Source organism: Phragmites australis, chromosome 18 (assembly GCF_958298935.1).
Source record: "Phragmites australis chromosome 18, lpPhrAust1.1, whole genome shotgun sequence".
In the NCBI taxonomy this organism is placed as follows: Eukaryota; Viridiplantae; Streptophyta; class Magnoliopsida; order Poales; family Poaceae; genus Phragmites; species Phragmites australis.
In genome coordinates, this window is record NC_084938.1 from 11602497 (window position 1) to 11611756 (window position 9260).

Consider the following 9260-nt stretch of genomic DNA (forward strand, 5'->3'; position numbering starts at 1 on the left):
GCCAATCGGTGGCAACGCAGCTGTCCGCGACGGTGAAAACCGTGGCGGCGTAGATCAGGCTTTGACTAGGGCTAGGGCTTAGCTAGGGACTTATTATGATGGTCGAACAGGGGTAAGGAAGGAGGAAGAGGGGTTATCACCTTGTTTTGATGATCAGAGAAGGAGGATTCACGGAGACGACGACGGCAATACTGTCGAACGGCGGCACACAAGCAGGGCACCTGCGGCTTCTAGGGCTTGGAGAGATGTAAAGTGGGTGGGGGAGGATGTGCAACACCTATTTATAGGGCTAGAGGTGGCTGGTTGAGGTGGAGTCCAAGCTGGACACAATTCGGATTTGAGTTCAAGTCGGTTAGGATTTCTTTTTTCGCAGCTCTTTATTCAAAGGACGATATCTCCATAGTCAAGACTCCAAAATGGATATTTCTGGACTCTAAATTGTAGCACTCGAAACGGTCTACAACTTTAGTATTCATTGGAACTTCTGGAAACGCCATTTTGATTTCCAAAAGTGTGTCACAAGATAAACTATTTAAATTGAGACATATCTACTCAGCACTGATTTCGAGGGCCATAACTCCTAGCTACATTATCCAAAAGGGGACTTGCACAGGTTCAAATCAACGCTCTCGATGAGACCTACAACTTTTGTATTGTAAAGATTTGCATTTGAAGCCGTCTTGAACTCTGAAACTGCATTGGAAGATGAGGTTGTCCAGTCCTCCGCGGATATGCACAGATTTTGTGGATCTTTTGTGTTGGGCCTTCTAGATGACTTGTATGCCGGCCAAGGGCTTGGGCTTGGGTAGGATTGGGTCTAAAGGCACTTTAGGCATATCTAGGGTTTCAAAAAAGAAATTTTTGTATAAAAATTTGAATAGGGTTTGAATTTGAATTGAGCTTGGAGTGAATTCGAGAGAAACCAAAAGATAAGGTTGAACAAGGATGAGAGTAGATATGGAATTTGAATTTGGATTTGGGTAGAATTTAAGAAAGAGGAGAGATTGTCTTTAAACAAGGATTTAGATAAGATTTCAATTGAACTAGAGAAGAATCAGGTATGATCAAGGATGGAATAGGTGATCAAGAATTTTGAATTCCAACCATTAAGATCCTTAACCTACACACTATTGAATTTTGTAAAATATTTTCAAAACCTTTTTCACTCCAAAACACCAAAGATAAGAAAAAGAAAAGGAACTCTAATGCATTTACCTAGCTCCTAGCAAAACTCAGCATGTAATGCACAAGAAATAATAACCTAGGTTGCTTGGTTGTTTATGAAATAGGTTTTAAACTGTCCTACTGGTGAAGCTACTCACTAAAGTTAGAAAATTTTAAAAAGTTGTAAAATCTCAGAAAGTAGGGTGTTACAAGTAGTTAGCCATCACCTTTTCATCACCACCTGCCACTTGGATGACTGTAGTGTAAATTTGGAGGAACTCAACGGGGTTGGTAGTCTTGTTGTACTTATCAATCAAACCCCGGTCAGAATCGAGTAGGCCGGTCCACCCTCCATAGATCTAGAGAGAAAGCCTAGCACCTGTTGATGGCACCCTAGTCGATCTGGGTAGCCATGGGAGCTCTGACGATTAGGGTGGGAGATCAGGCGCGACTTTTACTCGAACGATGTCGGGATGACCTCCGATTTGGTCAGTAAGGAGAAATCGACTACTCCTCGAGGGTCCTCGAGTGTCTTCCCCCCTCGATGGCCTTGCATAGATCATTAATGGGATGGTTCCTAATCGGCAAGGTCTTGTGGAGATTACGAGCTCAGTTATCCTCCTAGGTTGTCTTATTTAGGGAATTGCGTCTCTCTAGATAAGAATCATCGCGAGAAGGATCAGCATTAGACTTCCCCTGATTAGAGCTATCCATGGCTGCGGTTTGATAAGAATTCTCAACCTAAAGCATAGCCTTATTTGTTCATGTCGATCATCAAGTTGATCCAGCCCATGCCATCAGGCGTAGTCAGATCTGTAGTAGGGGATTATTAAAGGGCCTCCTGTAGACGAATAAGCCTCTAAGCCGCTGCATATCTAAAACACTGGGTTCCCAATTGATGGTTAGGAGACGCGAGATCCTAGATCCCGTTGGGATTTTGGACCAGAGGGGTTGTCATCAGCGAAGGCTGATTGTTGTTTCCCGCAGCCTGGGCAGTAGAGTCTCATGTGTTTGCGGGATCGTCATCATGATGGGATAGAGCGGAGCCCCCATCTCTGATGGTGCATACTTCTCGGGGGTAGTTTTTGGTGTAGGAGGAATACAGATCCATCATGGATTTATCATCAGGGAGACTTATGGGTAGGTACTTCGATAATCCATATTATCGGAAAGCATGGGGGAAGATCCTGAATTGTACAGTATGTTTTTCACGCATTCATCTTGGTCACCATGTGATTCAAGGCCAATGTCATATTCTTTGGCACATTAATCTATAAAATGATTACCTCGTCGCTGGAATCATCGCTAGTAAGGTCGTCATCGAGATCCATCCAGTCGGCCGCCGGTTTCTTATCAGTTGAGAGGATCAAGTTGTCATAGATCCCCTCGTCCGAGAAGCCTTCTCGGTGCAAACTTGGATGAAGTCGACGACATGTTGTGTGTCAAGGATTCGGTATCTTTGGTCAGTATCCTCATGGACGGCGCCAACTATCGATAATTCGTTAACTGCCAATCTTACAAATATGTGAATAAAGTAGGGGATACTCCCTATAGCCGAATCACACGTAACACATAGAGATTTATACAGGTTTAGGCCTCCCTCAGGGTAATTGTTAGAACCGTCCAAATCACACTCAGCTTAATTGATAGTGTCGACTGTCTATAAAGATAAGAACTAGCACACACCCATCATTTGATATGTCGAGTGCTAAAACTTCTCTAAAAACATCCAGCGCAGCTACTATTTGATTAAAATGAGAGTAATTCTGGTAGTCCTGATATATGCTCAACAATACCCAAGATCAAAGCATATACCATTTACAACAAAGTTTCATCACAAGATATGAATAGAGTGCAAGGATTTAACTTATACATACCTTGTTCATCATACCAGTTTCTACTTAATATCAAAGTTTTCATACGCAACGGATAGTATTAACAACAAAAGATCAGTGGCGTCATTGCCCAAAAGGCACCACCGAGATTAGCTTGATTAGACCTCCTCTACTCCTACTCATCATCGGCATTGACAGGATAGAAATACGCGTACACTAGTTCATCGTTACCTGTATAACTTAAGGGCAGCACCCTGAGTATGAAGGTACTCCCAAGACTTACACAATATGGGTATATCCTATCCCGACTCCAAGGATAATACATTTACTTGAATAGCAAGGAATAGCCACAAGGTTAAGTTGATTCAGTGAAAGTACTTTCATCAATGTAATGACCTAAATAACTAGCATTAATCATCAGTGATCATAATCTCTAAGAAATATAAACTTGCTCAACTCAAATAAGCATCAACAATTGCTTCTCCTCAAAACCCACATACTTTCCATTTCCCCCACAACTAAACAAAATTCTACGATTGATGTCTAACAGACATTAAGCATGCTCATGACCGAAAGCGCGGCTATTCAAATAGTTCTTACACCTTGCAGGGGAGTACTTCTTTACCCACATGACACGAGACCATTTGGCTTGTGCAACCAGCCATAGCTACACAAGGGGGTACCTGTGACAACCTTTTCCAAATAAGCACCAACCATATGAACATGCACCTATAGATGCGGAGGTCAGCTATGTCTACTTTCCAAGCAGCCTAGATGCCTCTACAAGAACGCTTTTCTCACACCATATGCCAACAAACCAAATGTTCACAGCCCCATGAGGTATTCATCTCATCTTTACCATATTTAGATATATGGTAGTACGAAAAAGTGCTTAAACCAATGGCACAATGATTGGTGCTTAATTGATGCAAGCGGTCTATACCACCCTAATCTCGTCTCCCGAACTGTCCCTAACACCGTCCACATCTCGTCTCAATTTCTATGGCACCTCGGTCTCCTCTCCCTAACTACCCTTAACACTGCCCACATCTCGTATCAACCAACTCATCATCCCAACTTGTCATTCCTTTAAAACATTAATTAAAGCCCGATAGCTCGCGAACGATGGATGTTGCACCACTCGACTTCTACCGGTGATCTATGCATTGCTAAGCATTCCGAACTTCTTTTAAGTTAGACATTAACAAGGTTATACCCAGGTTACAAGGATAGAGATCATCTATATATCAAGGTAGGAACACATGCATCAAATAGGTTCTACCTGATTCCCGACATCGACTCACTAAAATATGCATATAAGACTAATAGCAATATCTAGCAAACTGACCAATAATTCACCAAAATATAGGAGAAATATGATAGATTCTTGCCTGGTGCTTCCTATTCTTCACTCACAAACTCCTCTGGTTCGTTTTCTGGTTCAAACACGCGACTCTCTAAACCATCGGTTTCTAAATAAAAGATGGCGCATTGCAACTGAGTATGGATGACATACGATGAAAGATGCTTGACAATGCATGACAAAAGTGAAGATGCAAAGCATCATGTCATGAGTCTATAGCCTCGATGATTTCTTAAATTGGATTACTTTTAATCGTTTAACAAGGATTAATTAATCTTAAACTAAAGCTTAATCCTAAATAGAATATTACTTAGGTATAACATGATGATGAGTATTTTTAATGAACCGGGCAAAATATAACAAGATTAATAAAATTGGTTTCACCAATTTTGGACTTACCAATAATTAATTATGGATTATTAAACCTTAAATGCATTTCATTAATTATATGGATTTCATTAAGCATCACATGGTTGCTAGTATTTTTGACAGATCATATGAAACTAACAAAATTAGTTTCACTATTTTTGCACCGATATTAAATTTATTATGCATTTTATAAGGTTCAGTCGATTTAACAATGTACAAATAATTCGATTTCACAATTACCAGAATTATCCAAATATTAAAAGCTCTAAATCTTTTTGCACTGGGAGTTAGCTAGCCGTAGTCATGAAAGTGGGGCCAGGCATTTTGACCTTGGTCAAAATCGACCCACGGCCACGGCACAGTGCTGCCATGGCCGGAAGGTCCGGCTAGCCTCGCCTATAGCGAACGACGTGACAACATGGACCGGGATAAGCAGCATGAGCATTAGCTCAAGCTAGCAAAATTGATGGTGCAGCCATTGGGCAGTGGGCTAGTCAGTGCATGGCCAGTGGCGGGAAGGGCAGCACTAGGCATGCAGGGAGGACCACGTCAATGGCAATCAGTAGCCAAATCGGCCTAGCCAAGGGTACCACAAGAACCAACACGCAACAAGGAACCCATATGAGCAAAGCTCGACCGGCAGGCCTAGCCCGAGCATGGCTAGCGACAAGCACAGGGGGGGCAGTGGCGGGTGGCTCACGCGGACTAGTGCGCCGGGGATGGGCCAAGACTAAACCGGTGCGCGCATAAGAAAAAGGAGAGAGCGGGGAAGCTCACCGAGGGTTCGGTTGATGTGAAGAGGCAATGGTACAATGGCTCGACAGTGAGGTGATGGAAAGGGGTGCTGGACTTGGGGAAGAATGGCGCCGACGCGCGTAAATTGGCTGAGAAACTGAGTCGGCTCGCGTGGGATTCGACAATAGGGTGGTGGTTGACCTCCTTCCTCGCTTCTCTGGGCTCAAGGCTTACAGGATCTCGTCAAGGCATGGAGGATTTGCAGCGGTGCAACTGTGTTGCCCTGTTCGATTCCGCTTATCTAGGGAGAAGAAAGAACAAAGGGTGCGAGAGAGAAGTGAGGGAGAGAAGAGAGAGCAAGGGGGATAAGGGCGGCGGCCTCGATTAGGGTCAAGAAAGGCGGTGCCGGAGACGTGGCTCGGTGGCCAGCCACATTGTCAACAATGGCGGCCGATGGAGAGGCAGAGAGAGGGATGTCAAAGGAGGGGATGACTAGTGGGCCCGAAGTGAATAGTGACCAACAAGTGAAATATACCCCCTTCCTTCTTTGATCCAAATGCAAGCCTTCCCAAGCCCCAGAATTTGTAGAAGAATTTTTGTAGGATACTATAATTCGTACACAATGCATTTTAACACGTTTGACCCAAAAATTCAATGCTAAAATTAAATGAAAATTCTTTAAATTTGTAACCTTTTACAATTTGCTCTAGTTTTTAAGGCATCAATTTAAATCCCTAAAATTTGGGAAAATTAACTAATATTCTTCATACGCCATGGACTAATTTCTAAATTTTTTCCAACTCTATGTTGCATAGGAATTTTATGAGTTCCTTCACAATGCATCACTTATTATTAAAGTTAGTAATTCCTGTTTAATTTTAATGGTATTAATTACTTGCTCAAAACTTTCATTATGATGCTAATGATGCTCATCAATGCTTAATGACATGTTTAAGAAATTTGGGTTGTTACAACAATAGCCATACGTCCTGTTTATCTTGTATTGATCTTTGAGACTGTTTACAAGGGGTCTTAGCTAAACCTAGTTGATGGCTCCTTGTGTGTAGTCTTCGTGAGTTGTTGATGTAGATCTAAGTACAAAAGACTCAAAGGCTTAAGGCTTCTGTAGGCTTGAATGGATCTATCCTCTGCAAGATCCACTGGCTCTGTGTATATATGGGGTCACCATGTGGCCTCTGGGCTCCTTTCTTATTATCCTTAGAGATAAACTTTCCTATTTACGAGATATCCTGGTACCTACGGGTAGTTTCCATACGTCTAGGGTTTTCTTTCCCAGGCACAAACGTATACCCCGAAAATATAGGAAACCCTAGGGGGTCTGGATATGTATATGATACTTATATACGGTAGTTTTTATACTACCCATCATCAAGGGGTAAATAAAATATCCACAAAACTATATTAATTCTGGACAATCATAAAATAGAAAGACTACAATAATTAACATATATTTCTCCTTGAAAATTGCAAAAGACCTTCAACTGGATCCAGGCCAAAGTCCATGGTCATGATAGGGTGCCTCAAGCGCTCGGACTAAACCAAATGGTAGGAAGCAATTGAGACAGCATTGCACTCACTCAAAAGAGAGGTATTTATCACAAATAATACATACTCCTCAAAATATCCTCCTGTGTGATTGAAATGGGTTTTCATCCACAAACGAAATGAAAATGATGAGGTGGTGAGATACAAAGCAAGACTTGTAGAATAAGGGTTCACGTAGAGATCCAACATTGATTTCGATGAAGTACACTCTCCAATTATGAGTGGAACAACATTCTAATATTTAATATTATTGGAAGAATTTGGTCATTTGATTCGAAAATCTATATTAAAGTCCCTTAAGTGCTTAAAATTCCAAAGAAAATCGTAACATATATGGTGTAAAATTGAAAAAACCACTACATGGCTTAAAACAGTCGAATAAAATATGGTACAAACAGACTGAACGAGTTCCTCCAACGAAAAGGTTACTCAAATAATGATAATTGCCTATATGTGTTTTACAAAGAAACCCTCAGAAGGATTTTGTATCATCTTAAACGGAAATACACAAATCACAAATGAAACACACAATCATCTTAAACGGAATTTGAGATGAAACATTTGGGTAAAACCAAGTCTTGCTTAGGTCTACAACTTAAGCATCCTCCCTCAATAATATTTGTACATCAGTCTGCATATATCAAGAAAATATTCAATATGGATATATAATATCTCTCAAAATACTTATGGCCGTTCAATCCTTTAATATGGATAAAGATCTATCTAGACCTCAAGATGATGATAAAGAGATATTAGGACTTGAAGTTCCATATCTCAATACATCATTAATGTATCTTGCAAATTGCAATATGCTTAATTTTGCATTTGCAGATAACTTACTAGCTAGACATAGCGCAACTCCAATAAAATGCCATTGGGTAGGAGTAAAGAATTTCTTCAGATATTTCCATGTACAAAGAATCTTGGTTTGTTCTATCGAAAAACCGAAGACATGACTATGATTGGATATACAAATGATGGCTATTTATTTGATCTCCATAATACCATATGAGAGACAGACTTTGTATCCTTATATAATGGAACAACTTTCTCATGAAAGTCATCAAAACAAGCTCTCGTGGCCAATGCTTGTGTTGATGATCGACTAGCATGTCTAGATGATGACTAATTGCTAGTCGAAGCCTCGATGTCCAGTCTAGGGCCAAACGTAACTATAGATGGCTAAACTGTCTGGATGGTCAATTTTGGTCAAAGATGAACTAGTCGGTGAATCTAGGCAGTGGCTAGAAGTGACTAGTCGACTATGCACGTGACTAGGTGGCCATCTTGGTGATGCACAATTTGGCGCCTAGCGGGTCCGTGCGGGAGGATTGTTTTGGCCGCGCGCAGGACCAGATTTTGGCCCCAAAACTATTCCCTGGACTGCACACAACCTAAACCAATCCATCCATCCCCATTTGTTTCTCAACACTCTCCTCTCATCTGTGGCGGTGCCGCTAGTTGCAGCCACCGTGCGCCCACGCTTGCACCATCGCCCGTGCCTGCACCATCACCCGCGGCCTCACCTGAGCTATCACCCGTTCCCGCGCTTGTGCCGTTGCTCGCTCCCGCACCCGCACCGTCACCCCTCCACTCTACAAATCCCTGGATCTATGTATGCTCCTCTTCCGCCGGATCTATACTCTAGCTCTACTCCTCATAGATGGCATGCTCTAGATCTATGTTTGCATTTTTACTGCTATTGTACAAAATCGTAGAGACCGTCTAGTCAACGTCTAATCAGCCTAGTCGCTAGTTATAGGATGACTGATTATCTACGTCTAGCGTCTATGTGAACATTGCTCATGGCTACTTCTACTAACCATTCTAAAATAATTAGATTGTATAAAGCATCACGTGAATATGTATGACTTCACATAATGGTCAACCACATACAAGAATTATGTGATATTGGTTCATTAGAATAATCTACAACTATCAATCAAGATAATGCAGCTTGTATTGCTCAAATGCATAAATGTTATAGAAAGAGCAATAGCACAAAGAATATTGCCTCCAAAAATTATTTTATCCTTATAAATTACAGAAAAATAGAGAGATAAATATTTCGTAAACAATATCATATGATAATCTTATAGTTTTACTCACAAAGTATTTCCTAACATATTTATTTCATTCATAGAATTTGTACTACATAACTTAAAATTTAAAAAGTTTTGCGGAGTAAACTCATAAATTATAATATGTTTAAAAAACAATCATCGGAT